The following is a 22,508-nucleotide window of genomic DNA, read 5'->3' as shown; positions in this document are numbered from 1 at the left end:
CTAAACTGGTAGGCCAAAGTGTGTCTTGGTGTTTCCTGAAAGTCAGCAGAAGAATCCCATTGTGTAATCACATCAATGTTTACTCCAGAAAAATAAATATTACTGCGAGGTGTCTGCCATCTGCTTCCCTTAAAATCTCCTGGAATTAAGTCAAGTCAAGAAGCCTCAAACTAGCCTGCAAAACAAACTTACCTACATCACCACTCATTTATTTAAACACGGTAAGAATGTGGAACGTCTGCACTTTTGTCATTTTATGGTCTATTCACATTTGCCCCACACTGTAACCTCAACTAGACATTTTTGACAGACTGCAAAAATAAGGAGAGTTGAACAAACAAATAAAGAGAGATTTATTTTGTCAATATCCACCTCCAGTTAGAAGCAAGCATTTTTGTAATTACGATGAACCTTTCAGCCTTTATGTGTGTGGTCAATTCTACGTGCTAGCCATTGTCCCGTCAGCCTGCGCAGATGTGTCCTGAACAATACAATGGGAAGTGGTTTAAAATAGCCCTTGTCGACCTCCTGAGTGCAGTTCTGTGCGCGGCATGGTGTTTAAGTTTGTGAACTGTACGCCAGGAAGGGCCACTGTACTGAGCGCACATGCAGTTGGCTTTCTAGCATTTACCTGTGAGGAGGGACTATTTGTGTTCAACAACAATGTCATCAAATGTCATTGCAATAAACTCAAAAGAACCCAAACGTGCAAGCTTGTTCTTGTGCTGTGTGGCTTGGGCAAACAAGCTTCAAAATAAAGAAACGTTTCCAAATCTTTCCTGTATTTAGGGCAAAGAGTGCGTCACAATAAATAAACAGAATTATGCAACGTTGTACTCCTAAAAATATCATGACAGCAAATGTTTGATTAAAAAACTTGGAGCTGCTGCAAAATTGAAGATTTTGTACAGCAAGACAACCAAACCCCAGCACAAGGGGTTTGGTTGTCTTGACCTCTTGCACAACAACAGCATGCACTGGAGGACAGACAGATTCGACAACTTTCAATCAGCAAACAGTCTACCAAATTACTACCTCCTGACTTTAAAAATGTACACCAACATTCATTTTATCCCACAATTTTCCTCTTTTTTTTGAGCGCACAAGATTCCCATACAATTCTGCATTAGAGGAATATGTAATTAACTCAAATGCAATGCTATAATCAGTATTCACCACATGTCAGATGGTCCACTGCAGTCACAGGCTACATACTGCCTTTTCTCCCATCAGAACAGAACATAGCCCTGTGGAGGCTGCATTTTGGCTTTTTATGTGTCACCCTTGAGTGCTTCCTCTGTGTCGCCCGTGGGTGCTCAAAGTGCTGCATCAGGGCGTCTGAGCTTGTTGAAGTCGCTGTGCTTCTCGTGCTCACATCTGGAACCACTCAGGAGTCAGAGCATCTGTATTACCTCAAACATGAGGAGGCTTTTCACTACAGGATCTTTTTGACTGTTCAGACATATTTCTATCAACATGACAGTGTGTTTTGGATGTAGAAAGCTTCTGTTCCTTTAATTTTAATAGCAAATGAATCAAGTGGATTAAAGCTTTTCTTTAACATTTCAAAACCTTACCTCCCTGTGCCCTCAGATACTGTATTAATTAAGCCTGTTCAAAACACATGCAGATTTTTATTGATGACTATTTTATTATTCCCAATTACAAAAATGTAATTAAAGGAATGATAGAGGATTTTTCGCCGATTTGAGAACTCAAACGACTGTAAGTCCATTTTTTAAAAGCACGTAAGCGCACACTCGCCACACTCACCCCCCACCCTCCTGTTGTTTCCAAGAGGCCGTCTCTTCTGAGCTCGAACACAGTCTTTCTCTGTCATCATTTTGTACTGTACAATGAAGGAACTCGCTAAACACACCCCGGCATATCAACCACGCATGCGCAGCCAGGGAAACGTGCTGCTATCCTGGGAACGAGGCTGCAGGTGTGCACTAGCACGCAGGGAATGATTGACATGTGGGAGAACTACTCAGCTGTCCACGCCACTAGGAAATTCAGAGACTCAGAGACTCAGATTGCGCGCCAAAAATCCTCTATTATTCCTTTAATATCATATAACATCAGAACGAGCTCCTCACTTGGTTGCCAGTAACTACTGCCCTTACCCCTAAATTGCTCTCTATGATTGTTATGTGGACTCACAGGCTCAGTTGTGATTGTTTTGTTGTAGATAGTAGCTTCAATAAACAACACAGCAACTCAAAGTGCTTTATAGTTGGTGATATGTTTGCAGAAAGTTTTAAATTAAATCTGAACCGGCCACCTTCTGGTCAGTAGGCGAAGTCCTACAGACTATGCCAATGTCTCCACTAACAGTTATCACCATAGTATAATACAGAATAGATTGTACTTATACAAACATAACTGATGGAATGACTGTGTAGAGGCCCATCTGCCCCAGAGGGCCTCACTGTTGTTGTCCCACTTTCACTCCTGTTAAATCCCTGGGGCGTTTGGGGATGTGCCGTGTACATAGTCAATTTGTCACTGTCAACTTGTCATGTTGCTAAGCAACTATTTAAAAGCTTTTATGCTAATCTCCTGAAAAATCAGCGCAGATTAATCTTTTAAATTGTGCATAATAATCGTTTACTTAATTTGCATTTGAATGCCTATATGCCAGAGCTTAAAAGCACTGTATTTTATCAATTGAGCCTTTCAAGTCCAGTTTCTTTTGTAAGATCACTCACTTTGAAATGCATTCCACCTCAAACTAAAGCAGTGAATATGCAAACTGCTCAGAGAATCAAAAAAGCGTCTTAACTTTTGCATTATTTATTCACTTCTTCACTTCTTTGTTTATTTTCTTTTAGTTGTTTGCTTGCCCGCTTGACAAAATTTGACACCAAGTTGGTAAGATTTTTACACCACCTATACACAGTTCCATAAGGATCTCAAAATCGCTTCTTCTAATTTTGGGCTTAGTGGACACAAAACCCACTATTTGGCTTTTTATTATGACCTGGCATGGGGCTGCACCGGGGCTTAGTCAGACAAACAGACCGATGGACAGATTGAGAGACCGGAGCTGAGAAAAGATCGGAAAAGAATTGGAAAGTAGCAAGAATTACAAGTAGAACGAGAGCTTGGAGGAGGGAAGGTGGGGGGCGGACGTTTTTCTATTGGTACTGTAAATAATAGCCCCTGCTTGAGTTGGACGGTTTTCACTGGACCCTTTGTGCACGCTGACATCTTAGGTCCCCCGACAGGCTGAGGAGGCTGGGGCTGCATGCCATGGGAAAAAGAGGCTGTCAAAGTGAAACATGAATAATGATGTTTGTTTTAATACTAGATGCTGTGAATATATAGGACAGCAGTGCAAGTTGTTACACTAAAATAAAGAAACAAAAAGTATTGCTCAAGACAATCTCTAACATGCAGGGTGCACTATTTCTCCTACAAGGTATTCCAGACTAAGACTTGACTCAAGATCAGGAGAAGTTTTTGCTCCTTCAAGGTCCGTTTGATCCTATGTTGAGGACAAATCAGAAAGTATTGTACTCTGGACGGTTGTGAGGGGGACAAACTTGTGAGAGCAAAAAGTTACCTGTCAGGAGAGACTTTTCCTGAGTGAATGGGGTAGGCTTGGCAAAAGAGTTAAGTTTTCAAGCAGGATTTGAATGTAATGATTGAATCTGTTGAACGGCTGTCTTGTGGGAGAAGCGTCGAGAGCCGTGAGGCAGAGCGACTTAAGGTGAACACGATGGATATCCGGGCAGAGACCTAGAAAAGAGGAGGATGACACTTGTATCGTAGGAGTTCTGAAAGGTGCAGAGGCGTAAGGTTGTGGAGAGCTTTGAAGGTGAAAATGTCTATATGCAATGTGGAAATGGAGCGGCCACCTGGGGAGCTGTTAGAAAATAGGGGCGACGTAGATGGAGTTCAGGTAATGATGCGTGCAGCTGCATTCTGAAGCAGCAAAGGTTTCTTGGTTAAAGGGACTTCTTGGATAAAACATAGTGAGTAAGTAACTGTAATCGATGCAGGATGTGACCAGGGAATGATCCAGAATAGCTGCGTTGTTAAGAGAGAGATGGACAATAGATTTTACAAGCAACAGCCAACAGGTCTAAACTAGGTCTAAACAAGAATGAACACATCCTTATGTTATTGGTCTAGCTATATTCTAGACTAAACCGGGGCTAAACCAACTGGAGAGCAGTGCTAATCCAAACCTAATGTGGTTCTGAACTATTTCTAAAACATGAAAACTCTGATGCTTCGCCATGACCCAATTCTTGCCATTTGCTTATGTTAGATTAAAGACAAAGGTTCTAATGCTAGCACTCACTTTACTAAAACCGTCATCTTCCGTCACCCAACCACCAGCCCACATATAGACCATGGCGCCTTCAGGGCACCCTCCTCCCCTCACAGATGGCTTCACTCAGCCTGACTCCATCCGAACAGGGGCCATAGCATGCTCTGGCTCGGACTTCAGACGGCTGCAGCCCCGTGGTGGCTTCCATAGCTAATAGCAGCCTTTTCATCTTAACGCCAAACACATGCGGACGCTGTGATGGCCCATTCATATTTATAGCCAGAGGTTTGGATCGGTTACATTAAGTTTGGAGGATGGCAACATGGAGGTTGAGCTATTCAATTCATAAGTTAATAATGATTTAAATGTCTAGCAAACCCAACATGCTCTATACAAGCCAAAACAGAGAGAATGTTATAAACGTACATAGATGACAATTAAATCTGTCACAATAACACAAAGGCTGTGTCCGAATGTCTCCACTATTCCCATTCCCACCATATAAAAACAATAGTGGACATAGAGGTCTTTAGCTGGGCACAACACGACTGAATGAAGCAGATCGAAGAGTAGTTTTAACACACTGTTGAGCTGTGATTTTAAATAAAACATTCTTAAAAGAAACATTGTGGTGTAAAGCTGCCACTTACCGTAGCTTGAGCTGTTAAATAATGGATTGTTTCACATCTCAGGTGAAAAGTTGAATAATCCAGTCTATTAAGATACTTTATTAGCAGAACCATCATTGATCTAATTTTCATGTCTTTCATAATTTATAAATTTAGTATTCTTTATAATCAGGAATACACTTAAAACATGTTATTGACACATGCTGCGTAATAATCTTTTGACACCATTAGTAAAGATCCTCTGTTGTGATTAGCGTTTCCCACTCTGTGACTTAGGAGCTCCAGGAAAAGGGTGTACCGCAGATGAAAAGCACAATTAGCGCTAACTGCACCGTGACAGCGACATCACATGATCACATGACTCACCTGCTACATGATGTCACTTCCTGTTTTCTCCATGTGTAAACACGGATCTGGTAGGACGGGAAATGGCTGCCGGTCCCATCCTGTTGATGATTAGGGAAAGTCTGGGGCTGTTTGGCTGTTTTCCTGTTCAGTCATGTCCATCTGTGTTCCTCGTGCTTGATCAGGAGCAACATGGGAAGATCCTTGTGCATTTTGTGTACATTTGTGACCGATTTGTATTTTAACAAGTGTTTTTTCTGTTTTCTAAAAGTTGTATAGCTAACTTTACAAACCTTTATTCAACCAGGTAAGAAGTTAGAACCCATTGAGCTTGAGACCTCTTTTTCAAAGGTGACCTGTTGTGCTACTGGTAAAAATGACACAAATGAGATTCAGTTATCTCTAATTGGCAATGTTAAGTCTACAGCAGACGACTAAAGCATCGTGTTTATGCATAGGGAATTCATGTTCCTATATTTGTATTTGTATTTAATAAGACAAAATCAAATAGAATCTAAGAAGAAGAAGAAAAAAAATTGTAATATCACTCAGCACTATTCTTGCAATTTGGAGGGATATTGCCACTGCACTTCTTTAGGCTTGCATTTTTTTATTTGAGAGGTCCACAAAAAAGTGCTATTATTTTGATTTTGTGAAGTGTATGTGAAAGGTCCATAATTCCAGATGCATGTGGCCGGAGTCTCACCAAGGATGTGCTGTGATGGTGCTGCACTTTAGGCTTATCCTCAAACTTGGTCATCTTGACTGGGGTGTCAATATGAACGGCTCAATTGATAATTGTGGTGTTTCATTTAAAATAAATAAATAAATAAAGGATTTAAATATAATCTTTACTCGAAAAGCAACAGCGTAGACAATTTGAGTTCATACAGTTGGTCACGACAAGTTGGAGGAATAATAAACTATTTGAGTAAAGATTAAGGATTTGAGTAGTTTTTGATGATGGTTTGGTTTGATGGTTTGATGATGATGTGACAATAATTACAAAATATAGCCGCAAGCGGCAATGATCGGCCCTCGCCACGCCGCCGCCACACCGCCGCCACGCCGCAAGAGGAGGGGGCGCTAACGCGCCCCAATTGTCCTTTTATTACGCCTACTGCTGAATCTGTGACGCTGTCACATCTTCTCCCCTTTGTTTTACCATCAAAAAGCTATTTTATTTTGAATTCTTGGCAAAATGTGCGGCTTTGCCGCACAGACACCGTGACTCTTTGAATGAAAATGTGGATAACTTTTGATGGTCCTGAAGATGAGTCTCACCAAATTTCAGGTTAATAGGGCTGACGCCCTGAGGGGGAGGAGTTTGTGAAAGTATAAAGTGTAAACAAGTTCTGGCGATTTCCCCATTGGAATAACATGGAAGGTTTCGGTCATCGTTACGGCAACGCCATAACAATTATGACATGGCTCTCATTGACTTTTTTGATGGGGATGCTAAAATTGAGTTGTGTGTCAAATTTCATATAATTTCGCAAAACTAAACATTTAACCTCCATATAAAATCTGTAGGGGGCGCTGTGGCGCCAAATGAATTTATTTCACTTAAAGTGGGTTTAGGGCAAAGAGTTTAACAACTGATTCTAATTTGACGCAATTCGGACTTTATCTGCGCAAACGGCAGAAATTTTAAATATGGGAGATTTCTGAAATTCTAGCTACAGTTTGCGGCTTCGCCGCACAGAGACCGTGAGAGGTATCAATGTAATTTGGATAACTTTTGATGTCCCACTCCTCAGTAGCATTTTCACCAAATTTCAGCTTTTTAGGGCCAACGCCCTGGGAGGAGTTCGTAAAAGTACGACGTTTGGAAAAACTCCAAAATCATGTTTAGCCATTTTTGAAGCAATATGGCCGACATTTGGTTGGGCGGACGGCGTTGCCGTAATAATATTTTTTACTTCTCTTGTCACCATCTACCTCTGCGCCAATTTTCATGATTCTACAATCAGATTTTTTTTTGGGTCATTTCCCATCTCTCAATGCATTTTTGGTACATTTGGGGGCGCTGACGCGCCAATTTTTTTTTTATTTTAGAAAAGGGAAATAGCCAGAATGTAGAGAGGCACGATTTTTAGAGGTGTGCAAATTTTTGTGACTTTTCGTCAATGTTCACTGGGTGAAAAATAGGGGGGTTGGTCCCGAGAAGAAGAAGAAGAAGAAGAAGAAGAAGAAGAAGAAGAAGAAGAAGAAGAAGAAGAAGAAGAAGAAGAAGAAGAAGAAGAAGAAGAAGAAGAAGAAGAAGAAGAAGAAGAAGAATTAAAGCCGCAAGCGGCATCCAACGGCCCTCGCGGGCCGCCGGCCTTCCGACTCTGCTCTCTGCATTTTACAGAGATGGCGCTAACGCAATTGTCTAAGAACTAAGACAGCGACACATTGTACATGTACAATGCTGTGCTTAACCAGTGCAAATGAACACAAATGTCGGTCAAATGTGCAGCTCCAGCGCACAGAGACTGTGACACTTTAATAAAAATATGGATAACTTTTGATGCTCCGCTTGTGTAGATTATTTTCCCAAAATATGAGCTTGATCGAGCTATTGCCCACAGAGGAGTTCATTAAAGTGTGAAGCGTAAATGTGAACATTTCAAGGATTTGGCGTTTTTCCCATTTGTGACATATATTTGCGGCTCTACCGCACAGAGACCCTAGTACTTAAAATCAAAATATGGATAACTTTTGATGCCCCGCTTGTGTAGATGATTCTCCCCAAATATCAACTTGATCGGGCTTTCGCCCTAGGAGGAGTTTCTTAAAGTGTGAAGTGTAAAAATGTGGTCATTTTAGAGATTTTGCGGTTTCCCCATAGGGATAACATGGGATGTTTCTGTCATCGCTACGGCTACGCTGTACAAAATATGACTTTGGCTCTCATACTTTTATTTTGGGGATGGCAATTGAGAATGTTGTGCAAAATGTCATGTCATTTGGAAAAACTCTATTGTTTATAGGCTACTCTGAAGGCCAAATAGTCAGAATTCTGGGAAACGTTTGCGGCTCCGTCGCACAGAGACCGTAAAAGTTATCCTTAAAATTTGGATAACTTTAGATGCCCCACTTGTCTAGAGGACGTACACCGATTTTGAGGTTGGTGGGCAAAACGCACTAGGAGGAGTTCGTTAAAGTGTGAAACATAAAAATGTGGTAATTTGAGAGATTTTGTGGTTTTCCCATAGGGATAACATGGGATGTTTCTGTCATCGCTACGACTACGCCGTAAAAATTAAGGCATTTGTCTTCAATGTTAATTTAAAGGTCACTCTGTAGGGGGCGCTATCGCGGCCATTTCAATTTTGTCAGCCTAAACTGGTCCAAACTAGAAAGTTTAACAACTGATTCAAATTTGGTCCTAATCAGACTTGTTTTGATCAAATGGGAGCAATTTTTAGATCTGCAATATTCCAAAATAAGTTGTCCAACTTTGCGGCTGCGCCTCACACAGACCGTAAAAGGTATCTCAAAAAATTGGATAACTTTAGATGCCCCACTTGTCCAGAGGACGTCCGCCGATTTTGAAGTCGGTGGGCAAAACGCCCTAGGAGGAGTTCGTCAAAGTTTGACGTGAACAAAATGGCTAACACAGCGTGTTTTCATTTTCAATGGAAGATGGCGGCCATAGGGTAAATCTGGGGGCGTGGCCACAATAATATTTTTTTTTTGTCCTCACGAGAGGAATGTGTGTTCCGAATTTCGTAGCTCTACGACAAAGCTGACCTCGGGGCGTCTCCCATAGGCGCAATGTATTTGGACTTTTGTCGGTGGCGCTGTCGCGCCATTTTTTAACGGAAAAAAAAATGGCCCAGAAAAAACAAAATTTTTCGCCGATTCTGAATTTTGGGCAAAGTTTGGTGAGTTTTTGAGCATGTTCAGGGGGTCAAATTAGAGTTCAAAGCGATGAAGAACAAGAAAAATAATAATAATAATAATATTTTTAGCAAAAACAATATAGCCGTTTCCACTATAACAACAAATTATACATCGTTTGAAAGCTCTAAGCCTTCCCGATGCCGCCATGGGGTGGAATCATCATTACGAGCGCTTACGCGCTCGTCACTCCCTATTCCGTCGGGATGCCCCGCCCACTCCCCATAGACTTCCATTGATTTGAGCAGATACAAGCATGGCCCATGCCTGCGGCATGGATTCTCGCGTACGGGACGATGCCAGGAGGGTTTTTGGAGGAATGCAGCGCTTCGCGCTGCTGTTGTCAACAATTAGTGAATGGGCTACGCCCATTCACTAATTGTTGACTATTTCTGTCATAGCAGGAGTAAGTATGCATGATCCATGCCTTCGGCATGGGCTAGTTCACTGTACTTGCCAGGGGCGACGGGGTACCAAACATGCGGGCTGCGCCCGCATGTTTGGTCGAACAGTTGCAACGCTGCCTTCGGCAGCGTTGCGGGAGCTTCGCGGTCGTCATCCCAATGTAAAGTGCTCGTTTAGTGCGCACTTTTGCACGGGCTTCGCCCGTTTACAACGGTAATGTTCCATTTTCCTACTATTAATTAGTATGCACGGGGCGTGCGTGAGTGAAGGAGTGCGTTAGTGAGTGTTTGGAAGTGGGCGAGCGCTTCGCGCTCGATTTCGTGCGCACTACGTGCGCACTTTCGCAGCCGTGCTTCGCACGGCCTTACGAGATTAATAGGCCTCTCGCCAGCTTGTGGCGCTCGGGCCTAATAATCGTGATGTTCCTTCTATCAATAAACCTAACACTAAAATTTGAAATCTTGACATCTCAAACACATTAGTTGAAATTTCCCTTTAAACTGCAGATTTCTATCACAATATTCCAGATGTCACCTCCATGCCTGATGCCGAGGCAAAGGATTGTGGGTTATCTGCTGCTCTTTTTCTTGGGCCATGCTATCGTCTGTCATGGTGCCGGTGTTTTAAGTGTGAGGTGTGGTGTTCCATTACAAAGGCTGGTCCTGTGTGTGGCTGGGTCACTGCCTGCTGACCCACATCTGCTCTGTTTGTGTGCAGTACAGGTCAGAGTTTAGTCCGCTGAGTGACGCGCTGCTATTTTAAAAGTATTTTGGTTTCTTCTTACTTATTAAAGGTCAGTGAGTGGCTGCTTTTAACAATGTAGGTCAGGTCACATGTATGCTTGTTATGGGAAAGGCACAATGTTTCTGTAAGTGTGGAATGGCCTTTTTAATATACATGACATACTTGATATTCAAATGTTGGATATCCTCAAAACAACATTCACCATATTATCTACATTTTGATCTTTTGCCCACTTCTATTGGGAAACTGCCTCTATTATACAAATTATTATTTTTTTAACCAAAATAACACACGCCTTTATAACTGAGATATTATTTCGACTCAGAAAGATAAACAAAAATGTGAAAAATATTCATAATTACATCATGTTAAATACATTAATTTTTTACAACAAAACAATATATTATTAAAGGTGGAATGGACGATTTTTTTCAGCAATTTTTTTATCATATTTCCTCGTGGCGTGGATAAATCATTTGTCCTGCCACGTATCAATCATAAAACGCACCTACCGCTCACCTGCAGCCGCGTCAGGCTCGTCCCCACGTTTCCGCGTGCGTAAGCGCATGGATCTATCATAATATAGTTCCCTCAGTGTACGAGGCAAAATGAAGACGGAGAAAGACAGTTCGAGATGACGCAGAAGTGGACAGAAATCTACCGGAGACAAGAGATGCGATGCGCTCCGTTGCGCTAATAAACAAACGCACGTGTGTGTTGTATCAGTCCGCACGGGGGAGTGCGCATGCGCACTTCCGCCTGCGTTCCCAAATCGCCGAAAAATCGTCCATTGCGCCTCTAATAGATATTTGACACTACCATAACACAGTTGTTGTCAACTCTGGAATGGTTTGCAATTAGTGACTTTAGGTGGTCTGCTTTCCCACATCAATTTAAAACATATTGGGGATGGTCCAAGATTTTTTCAACCATCACCAATGTCTGATATTTGGCTTGCGGTTTTGGTCAACAACAGATATTTGTCAATGTTGATGCATTTGGGAACTTCAGTTTACTGACCTTTAATGGATGTGTTAATGTGCAGAAGCTGGAGAGCCGCTGTTTCAATCCCAGGAAAGAGGCAGGAACAGCCATGTAAGCTGGCCCGGCTGTCGGGGACTTTCCTCCATCCGGCTCTGCTCTGGTTTAACAATGGCCCTGAGTCACAGTGTTCTGACTCGTGATGTAGATATGCTCTGCTCACGCTGATCACAGCAGGTGTTTCGATTAGTTTTGTTATGTTTTGTTGCAGACGGTTGACCTCACATGTGTCTTTGATGTGGAGAAGGAGAAAGGCCGTGTGTAGTGCCTTTGATAGAAAAAAAACACAATACAAAACATGTTGAAATAACATATTAATTTGATCTTCGAAGAATGTTATTAAGTTAGTCCCGTTTTGCTATGTGGTTATAGGTACGTTTTTTTAAGAACCCGATAAAATAATGTTTTGGAACTATCCACCAACCCTCAGATAAGACATTTAGCCCATAAACCCTTACAATTTAATTTGATTCATGCATGTTTGATTCATTCTGTATTTGAGGCACAAAAATATCTGTTTTCACGCTCTCCGCCCACAGTTCTGTGCGTTCTGATTGTGCTGTCATTCTTGACATTCACTTATGTGTCTGTATTCCTCACACCTTGTTGTTGTTAAATTTTCTTTCTTATTATTAAGGGACTGGGGGACGGGGGTGTCAAAAAAATAAACTTATCAGGCCTGCAGTTTTGCACAGGAAGTCTATTTTAGTTTAATCTATATATTTCAAAGAGTATGTGCCAATTAATTAATCATCAGTAAAAACTAACTTAGCTCCTTATTAACAATTTATTCACAGAGTTTAAAATAAATAAAAAATAGTTTATACAAATTAAAATAATTCTGTGCATATGTTTACTGATTTTACTGATTTAGATTGATTGATGTTGACACAGTTTATTATCTAGTACGTGCTTTTTCAAACCTCGAGTGAAATTATTAATGTTTAGAGACAATTTCAGACAGAAGTTAAAAATGAAAACGTTTGTTAAGACGCATTAGATCAATGTCACGGTTTACAAAGAACAGAATGTAAATTGATGATCTACGTATGTTATAGAGAAAGGGATGAAATGATCCTAAGAAGTTTTGGAAAGTACTAAAAACAAAAATGATTCTGTGGCTGCCAGCTTTTTTGAACAAGGATGGTCTAAAGTTGACTGATAAATCCAAAATATTGAGTTTCTTTAATGAACATTTTGTATCTGCTGGTTTGCTTTTTGATTCTTCTTTGCCTGGTCAATCAAGGACAACATCAAATGCTGGTTCTGAAATTCCCTTTGGAGGCAAACGTCTGGGTGATTGCTCTTTTAACTTTACTTCACTGTCAAAAGGTGAAGTTCTCAATGAGCTGAAACCCCTGGACACAAATAGGCGGGCGGCCCAGACAACCTGGAACCTTTTCCCCAATACTGGATGCTGAATATGTAGCCAAGCCTATAATGCACATTTTGAATTTAAGCTTAAATAGTGCGACCATTCTTAAGATCTGGAAATGTGCATTTTTACTCCCGTTGGTAAAAGGTGGTGATCCAAGTGAAGTTACTACAGGCCTATTTGTTTGTGTCGTAGCCAAAAGTCTTGAAAAACTGGTCAGCTTCCAGTTGAAAGACTTTTTAGATGCTATTTATATTTTATCTAACTTTCAATCTGTAATATAGTTTTATAGTACAGTCACAGCTGCTATTAAGGTTCTAGATGATTTCTTGCAAGCTCTGGATCTAAAATAATATAGTGTTGCCCTTTTCATTGACTTATCTGAGGCTTTTGACATTTTGACTGGTTTGCTGAATAGCTATCAAACCGTTCCCATTGTGTGAAATTGGAAGGGGCCTCCTCTTCTTTTTTCAGTCTGACCAAGGGAGTGCCTCAGGGTTCCATTTTAGGCCCAGTTTTATTCACGAGTTATGTAAATTATCTTTGTGCTGAGCCGTCTGATGTCATGTACCATTTCTATGACAATGATGCGGTACTTTACTTTTGCTTGAATGGGCCATTGAGACATTACAGTCTGTCTTTGTCATAGTGCAGTCTCGTTTGTGGTCCCTACAACTAGTATTGAATGCAAACAAAACAAAAGCCTTCTCGCATGGGCCGTACAGGATGATATCAATCAGATCATGACTTCTCAGGGAAATCCTATTGCGTTTGTTTCCAATTTGAACTGAACTTTTAGTCAGAGTTGAGATTGTGTGAAATGGTCTCAATTAAGGGTTTTCGTTCAATTTTAAAAGACGAAGAGAGTGAATTTTAGAAAAAGAATCTTTGTGCTTTTAAATAGTAGATTTTGTTTCTATTTCTTGCTTGTCTTTTAAATGTGTAATGTTTTCAAATGTGTGTGCCGTTATGTCTTTACTTTCCCCCAGGTCTTCTTGAAAAAGAGGTCTCGATCTCGATGGGTTAACCTCTGGTTAAATAAAAAAATATGAAATAGATAAAACATAATCGTTAAAAACAACTTCAATAAAATTAATATGTCCCCTTTTCGTCTCACTTCCAGCCTGCCCCAGTTCTGTAGTAAAGCGTCGAAGGTCGGGTTGGAGTGGGCTGTTGTGGAGCTGCTGTAATTGGTCAGGAAATGGGCTGCGCTCCTCTCCTGTCTCCCCCTCATCGCCTCCTCCCAGTGGACATCTGCTCCTCTCTCTCTCTCTCTCTGCCGCTCCCTCTCACTCCGGTGTCTCTCCATCGCTCTGAAGTGGACATGCACGGACCAGAGCGCTCATCAACATGCCCACAGGTCCGTCCTGTCACTGTCTGAAACCTAAAGGATATGGAGCTAACCTGGGATAGGAGACTAACAAGTGATTTTCTGCTGATGGGAACGGTCAGTGTAAGGTAAGTGATGGGTCAACCTTTTAGATTTTATTATAGGCACATTTTTATAGTTAGTTTTACTCACCAATGATTCCAGGTAAAGTTGAATCACATCAGTTTTATCACATTTCAGTACAAAAATATTGTAAGTCTGTTTTAGTCTTGGATTTAGTCTTTTGGTTGAAGCCTCATTACCTGGTTTGGTCCAGCTTTGACCTGTTTTAAGTCATAGTTTAGTCCTGGTTCTGTATTGGCGTTGTCTTTTTTTTTATCCTGTTATTTTTCTTATTAAGTGCCCCTGCAAGTCTAGGTATTTATGTTTTTATTTTGACAGGGACATTGCACATTAATCAAACAATAAATGTGCCAAAGTTAGCTGATATAAGCAGATATAATACTGTCTTGTCCTGGAATCACTTGTTTTGAACTCTTGGTTTTGTTCTGGTTTAATTTTGATTAATTCCTGGTTGGTCCAGGTTTGGTAATTGCTTAGACTTGGTTTAGCTTCTTTATTTGGTCGAAGTTTATTCCATTTGAAGCCTTGGTTAAGACCTACTTTAGCTCTTGTTTTGACTGGGGTTCGTCCTGTTTTAGTATTGGAAGGGATCTGGTATATTAGTCTGTAGTTTATTCAATTATATTTGCTTCTGGTTTAGTTCTGTTCTAGTTTAATCCTAGTGTAGGTTATTGTTTTTGCCCAGGAGAATCCCCACTGGAGCCAATTGCTATCCTCCAATCTTTAAAACCGCAGTCTCTCCTCAATAGTAATCACAGAGTCTTGTTCTGACTGCTCACCAATTACTCCGTGCACCGTTTAATTTCAGGCTGGCTCTGATAGCACCTTTTACTGCATGTTGATATTAGAAAGACTACAACAGTTCTCAAATAGTGGGACAAAACTAGGCCTGTCACAATAACAAATTGATATTGCTATTGAAAATATTGCGGGGAGTAAATGAAAATGTGCATGATGTAACTTTTATTGATGATGAAACAATGATAAAACAGAATAATCTAGATCTTAATAGACTATTTAACTATAAGATAATTGTAGTATTTTGAGAATGGTCATTGTTATTTGAACTAAACAGACAATAAAACACATACAGAAACATTTTTTAATAAACACAACATTAATCAATCTAAATGTGAAAGAATACATAAAAAACTTGTGTAGACAAGTCACCACATTTCAACCTTTATTATTATATTTTATAAAAATCTCAAGGTCTCAACAATAAAAATAATCAATCTATAATTGTCGACTACTAAAATGATTGTTAGTTGTAGCCCCATCAGTTTTGTGGTGGAAGAGTCCATGGAGATGTTATTACTTGCCATTAATGTTCCACACTATGACTTAAATCTATCTCCATGGGACAAGCTGGTGACATCACTAGACCAAGATTCAGGTCAGATCTGTGGAGAGGTGAGCACGCTCTCAATAATTTTGTAATCAGTAAAGACACTTGTAATTCAATAATCACAAGAGGGTTAAATGCCATGAGTATTCCAGGCAAAGCAATAACATCACATGGAGACAAGCTTGTGACGGACCCTCCATCACAAAAATGACATAGTGCACCTTTAATACCACTTGAAGAGATTGACGCAGTAACGCAGGATAACAGCGGTAAAACATTCTCTTAAGTAATAAAATGTGATGCTGTGATGCTTTTTTACTTAAAAGTGCTATAATGAGTCACAGTTACCCTTTACATGTGAACATAAGCACACACACAAAAAATGAGTTTGTTTTTAGATATTGCTGGGCAACACAACAAAATCAGAAAAGGTTTATTGCCATTGTCAGGCTAGGAACTCGCTTTGGTGATTCGGTGCAATAATCTGGGAAAATAATCTCATCATTACCTGAAAATGAACAAAATATGACAGTTATATCACCCAAAAAAAAAGGTTTATTCCTCCTTAGTATGAATTGGCAGTGAACCTCTCAATTAAAACAACCCAAGCTGATCATTGACAATTAGAAATGACAGAATCTCAAATGGTTATTGTTAAAGCACGTAAGCAGATTTTTGAATGATTGTCCATTTCTTACCACAATTTGCATGGAATACTTGTGCTGTTTTTTTTGGCTGGACATAATGCTTCAAAATTCCCTTCATACTTGCACATGCATCAGAGTGAACGTCCTTGTGCTGGAACACTTGTCTAACCTGACACACATGCTCCTCTGTGGGCTGTCCTGGTTCCGATCCGGCTAAATACAGCTGCACTATGAAGACGAGCGCACAAGTGGATGAACTAGTTTGTGGCGGTCCACTTGGCCTCACTCTTTCACTTTTATGTAATGCCATTGGTTGCCAGATTAGAGATTTTTACAGCACATGGTCAAATGGGTTTCCTCTGGCTGGTTTTGGCGTGACTCTACAAATAGGAAGTCATGTGTCTTTTATATTACTTTCCCACTATATTTATCCACCTAAAGTTGTATTTAGAGTGATTCATGTATGTTTATTCTCCTTCATCACCTTTGCCTTGACTATAGTCTTTACTTTCTTGGTCCTCTTATGTTTTATTTTGTATCAGTGATGCACTAAGGATTGGTTAAGAAAGACATTTTGCACTGCTATTTTTAAAATCCGCTGCTCTCCATCATGAACTGCAGCTCGGGGGCCGTCAGCATGATCCAAAACCGTGATACTTTATTTACTTTGTGATTTGATAATTGTGCTGCTCTAATAATGGATACTGCTACTATTGAAACTCTATTGGAAATGTACTCAAATAATACCACTTAAACAAGTTACAAACCACACACTTTTGTACTATAACTGCGTGTAGTTCTTTTGGAAAAGTCCCTGAGAGCCGAGGGTCTCTTCCTGAGTGGTGCATGTTAATCTGGGGCCAAACACACTTCCTGTTCATGCTCTACATCCTGAACTCGACTCTGTCCCCTAAACACAAAAACTTAAAAGTCAACACAAACATGAATAAAATCACTGCTCAACTCTTCAAGTATCTTTTATCCATATACTATGTCCTCGAGTCCATTACACTGGTATGTACATGTAGGGGGCAGAGTGGCAGAGCAGCTAGCACTCTCACCTCACAACAAGAAGGTCGCGGGTCTGTACAGCATTCCTATTGTGTTCTTTATTGACAATCATTGGATTTAGCTTTTCTATGAAGTGGTTATGTCATGGTTAGGGGTGTAATGGTACGCTCTATCCTGAATTCTGTTCAGTATTGGGAGGCAAAAGAGCCGTTCGTATGACCCTCACGTGTGCAGCGTACACATGTGAAACAAAGCCGAATGTGTTGTACTGTTGTACTGATTCACTGTGTCAAGCAGCCATATTTTGTTTTGTCCCTGATTGGCTAATCCACCTGTCAATCATGTGCAGCTGAACTCAACCAGACTCACACCGACAGACTCTTGGACAAAACTGAAGAGGTGTGTGTTCTTGGCTGGCCAGGCAAGTGAATTATGGCGGTTGGATCCCATGCCAAGCTGTTGCCCACTTTTCTATGAGCGATTGATGGTAGTCAGAGCTCAGAAATATATTATTTTTCTTTCTGTTGTTTTTTTAAGATTAGTGTCAAGGCAGGGGCAGTAACTAAACAATTCACTTTTCTGAGGACATTTCACTCAAATCAAAAGCAGCTTTTAGTGGTTCAGCTTTTACTTTACTTTGTTTAAAGACATTGCAATTGTCTCTTTGAAATCTGAAGTCTATGGACATTTTTATTACAACTTCTGTAACCAACATTGTTCGTGATCACAACGGCTTATCCAGTTCACAGCAACTTATATATATATATATATATATATATATATATATATATCCAGTCCAGTCCAGTCCAGTCCAGTCCAGTCCAGTCCAGTGAAGCTCTTTGTGGTTTGGACTTCAGGAATGCCTTTTGTTTTCCTGGAGGCTACATTTGGCTCATAGTTCCTTGTTTTTTGCATAAACCACGACTCTCACTATTGCCAGAACTGTGGCTGGACAGAGCTGGAGATTCCTGGAGTTCTGTTGGCATTGAACGCACCACTTAAGCCCCAGGGAGGACCTGCAAGTATGTGGTAACTCTATACAAACACAACGCAGGAATAGTCATATTTTTCACTTAATCAACATTGTTATTTTGACTCAAATTTGATTAGCTTCAGCTTGGGAATGTTTGGCAATTAATCAAGCAACTCACAGCGCTGAAAATTATTTAGTGGCCAGATAGAACAATTTAAGTTTTTGCAAAGTGGGTTGTAAATTAATTTATTTGTAGAAAAAAAATGTGAACGATATTTTTTTAAATGCAATAAAATTCAGTTTAGATTGACTATATTCTATAATGTTCTATAATGTTTTATGTTAAAGTATTTTGGAAGATTTTTATCACAGAATGTTTTTTTAATCAGTCAGTCTTTGGTGGATGAGTAATATACTCGCGTCACTTTTTTTTAGCATGTTTGAAGAATGACTAAGCCATATTTTTGTTTTCTTTTTGCCCATCTCACTTCTTTATTAGCAATGATATTTATATTTAATTTCAACAAAGCATTTCAATGTGGAGAGATTAAACAGACAAAAACAAATACATTAGAATGTGTATTAAGTGTATACCACGTATAGATTTTTCGGCACGTAGACCTAATCAGAAAATTATCAAAGTAAGAAAGTAGAAAGTTGAATGAGATAATAGAAATTAGGGCAGCAACAATTAATTGACTAATCAAAAATTCTCAATGTACAATAGAAATAAACTATTCGACAAACAATTATTGCTCACTAGTTTACCCTAGCCCTATAATAAAAATAAGAATGGAGTCTAAACCCGGGTAGTGGAAGCTGAACTGATGTAGAAGAGAACAGGAGGTGGTACACTGTTAAAGGCAGTGTAAATGTAGCGGCTGATGGACTTGACGAAGGTGTGTGTTTCAGCAGTAGATTTAGGGGAGGAATCTGGTGTGTGAACTGTCCTTCTGTTAGGTCCTCTCAATAGACAAATAAGCTTACTTAGCTTTGACGTGTTTTTGACCTCTGTAACCACCATATCATTCTGGAGAGAGCTTTTAAGTAGCTTTACAATACTCTTGGAAAACAATGTGCTGCAGTCAGACCCTCCTCTAGACCTAGTGGCCCCTGCCTGGTGTTTACATTGCCCGAGCGTGCTACGAAGACCACCGTATTGACTTGTACGGCTTTCTCCTTTCCACTTCACTTCACTTTACTGTCTCCCGGATGCCAATTGGCCAAATGACCATCTCCATAGGCAACAAGGCAAACTGCAATGCATCAATGGCAGCTCCCTCTGTGTGTGAAGGTGGTCTGTTTGTTAGTGGAGGGGCTCGGGCTGTGGTGGACACTGAAGAGGACAGAGGAGGCGGTTGGGCAATGTGTTTTCAATGAAAAGAGGAGCAGGGTGAAGTCTAAAGAGAAGACGACGTTAAATGTTAGTGGACAATAGAGATAAACATGTTCTCTTACTGCCATGTGTTTGAGCAAAATATTACAACTACTAATGATGAAATTATTGAATAATAAATAATCTGAATGCTGGGCATGACGAAAAATAAAGCACTTTTTTCTATTCTAGTTTTATTTTGTCTCAATCAAAAACTAATAAAAGCATACAAAAGCATATTTTGGTTGAGCCCGTTTGAGACCATAAATGTTCAGTTGAGGAAAATCCAAACGATCAGGGTGTTTGTGCGTCAGCATCGTGTACAGTAGATATGCTGCACTAGCTGTTTGTTTTGAACTGTGAAACCTGCACACGTCCATATTCAAATGTGCAAAAACTCTTGTGACATGCTTATCGTTTTGGTTGGAGTCCAGCCCAGAGTTTCTGTTTCAGCTGAAACTCCTTTATTTCCTTTCCAAACCTCGGCCATGTTTGTGGTCAAGATAAAAATCAAAATTGTATTTTAGTTTATTCATAAATGTATCATTACCTGCAGCTACTGCTAAAAGATTGAACAAACAATGTTCAAGTTGGTGACTTATTGTACAGAAAATGAAAAACTGACGTTAGTTGCTCCTAACCAAGCAGAGCTCAAGATCTAAAAATATGAAGATGATTAAGAAAAAAAACAAGTTTTGCTATCTAAAACCTGAATTTCAGAACCTTATGCAGCTCAGTTGTGCTTGCCTGCTCTGGGAGACAGAGGCATAGATGCTCATTATTGGATGCCCCGTGTGTGGGGGATGGGGACAGGGTGACATAGTGTTTGGACCAAGGGTTTAGGGGCATCACGGGTCACTGGGTGCTCAGTAATCCGAGTTACCCCTTTTCTAACAGGATAGTCCCAGGGATGTTATGGAGCTTTTGTCCAATTTGAAAACCTGATCTTTAAATATTTTACTACTATAGACAGCACAGATAAAGGTTTGGCTCATCTTGTCGTATGCTTATTTTATGTTGTTCAAGTAATCCGTGAAGCTATTGAGACTTGACCGCCAGCCTTGAACTTCACACAGACAGGTTTGCTCAAAAAAGCTCAAATTAAAGTTATTTAGTGGAATCCGTGAGAGGAAAGATCCCACAATAATGTCAAATTATCATTGCAGAATTCTGTGTAGCCAACAGTGGTATGATTTTAATTCCTTTAAATCATAAACGCCCCATGCAACACTATAAACTAAACGTACTGATCAGGTTTATGTTTTGTACAGTATATTTGAGGAAAAGTATTGTCCATTGTAAGGGTTAATATGATTTGGAAAATTTGAAAACACAACGTTACCAAAATTGTCACGGGGACGAAAGTATGTCCATGTCAGTGTGGATTATTGGGATGGGGTCTTATCTTTTCTTGGGGGCTGGTGCGTTAGTGAGATCCCATGCTGCTGGGACCGGTGCTTGTCCTGAAAGAGTCTTGACTAATGGCCGACACATTTGTTTTGGAGACAGACTGAGATCCATTGTGTCACGTGTCCCCCCCCCCCCCCCCAGTGTCCCCCTCAGAGCGGCTCGGACCGTCTCGCTGTAGACCTGCTCCACTTGAAACCACACACGTACAGTCAGGGTCATGACCCTAAGCTACCGCTCCTCCACGGATCTCCTGAAGTCTTACCGCTTTTTCACATACCATTGCTTGGCTGTAACACGCTGCATCTTTGACCACTTGTGTAACAAAATTGTAAAAAGTACAATGTCAGTCTATGATGATTTATTGCCCTCTCAGTGTCCCGGCTAACTCGAGTATCACGATAGCAGTGTGTCTCTGGAAGCCACACAACAAGCTTCAGCAATTGCCTTATTTCTCAATTCTTCAATATTTACTGTCCTTTAAAATATAATTGTGATTTTATTTGTTGGTCATTGCAGATACACTAGCTAAACATCCAACTACAGCTTGTTAAAACGTTGTGTTTTAAGATGAGGACAAGAAGAAGGGAAATTTGGTTTCTGCTTTTGAAAGACATGTCCAAGCAGGTCAATGTAAACATGCATGGCAGAAAACACAGCTCCAGTTTTTGCCTTTTTCCACCAGAAAATAGCTGGTGAAAGTCTTCAATCCATTTAGCATGATTCAAGATCTTTAAAGTTAAGTTAAGAATATTTTCAGGAGCATCCAGCTGGAGGATTCGGCTGTTTTAGGTTAATGAGGCAAACCTTTGAGCACCCCATCCACGCTCTGATAGAACATGCAAACTCCACACAGCCCCACGCGAGCCGGGATTCCAACCCGAGACCTCCCCCTGTGAGGCCAGAATGCAAACAACAATACCACTGTGCCGCCAAAATACATGTCCATTTTAATCCAATCAGCGGCCTCATACATGGGCGACCAGCTTTGAATAGACCAGAATACGGAGACAAAACGCTAAGCAAGTCCTCAAACTCCTATAACGATTGGAAATCTGGACAATGCCTGTCTCGGGCCGCTAATGTGTATTCAACTTGTCTAATTTCCACGGTTGAAAATGGCCCTCGTTTCAGTCCTTTGACAGTTCTGCGCCTGGTTTTCCTGCTCGCTCTGATGTTCTTCACAATGTCTGTATGACGAGGGGGCTTTTGTTTGGGCTGGTCTCATTGATGGAGCAGGACCCTATGTTTCTCTTTGTACATGAGATCTATAGAGCTGGACGCTGTTGGATTAAAGGTGATCCAGCTGCTTGTCTGGTGGGCCTGTAGGTCAGTGCTCAGTAACTGAAAGGTCAGCTACTGGTCTGTAAGCTACTGCAATTCTTAAAATATGTTGAAGTTGAGGAATGTGTAATGTAATTGTCTGTGTTCTTAATATACATGTTATATAGTCTTTACGGCATTTGTATTGGCCTATAAACATGCTCTTGTCTTGAGTACCACCGCTTTTGCGTCTCACGTTTTAGAACAAAGTACTACTGTATCTACTGAAATCACACATTAATTTAGGGGAGATAAAGTAAAG

General features: G+C 40.4%; 1 protein-coding gene across 1 annotated transcript in view; it reads left to right on the top strand.

The window, feature by feature from the left end:
- The first annotated feature begins 14,020 nt into the window (after window positions 1-14,020).
- Window positions 14,021-22,508, top strand: part of LOC140361018 (pleckstrin homology domain-containing family G member 1-like) — a 52,795-nt gene continuing 44,307 nt past the window's right edge. The window contains exon 1 of the mRNA XM_072446605.1: window positions 14,021-14,167. The gene's annotated coding sequence lies outside the window, so the exon portion shown is untranslated. The remainder of the gene's footprint in view (window positions 14,168-22,508) is intronic.

Source organism: Eucyclogobius newberryi, unplaced genomic scaffold (genome assembly GCF_026437365.1).
Source record: "Eucyclogobius newberryi isolate DKJ021-1_F unplaced genomic scaffold, fEucNew1.0.hap1 SCAF_1, whole genome shotgun sequence".
Taxonomy (NCBI): Eukaryota; Metazoa; Chordata; class Actinopteri; order Gobiiformes; family Gobiidae; genus Eucyclogobius; species Eucyclogobius newberryi.
Note: the sequence above shows the minus strand (reverse complement) of the source record. Positions and strands in the feature narration are given on the sequence as shown.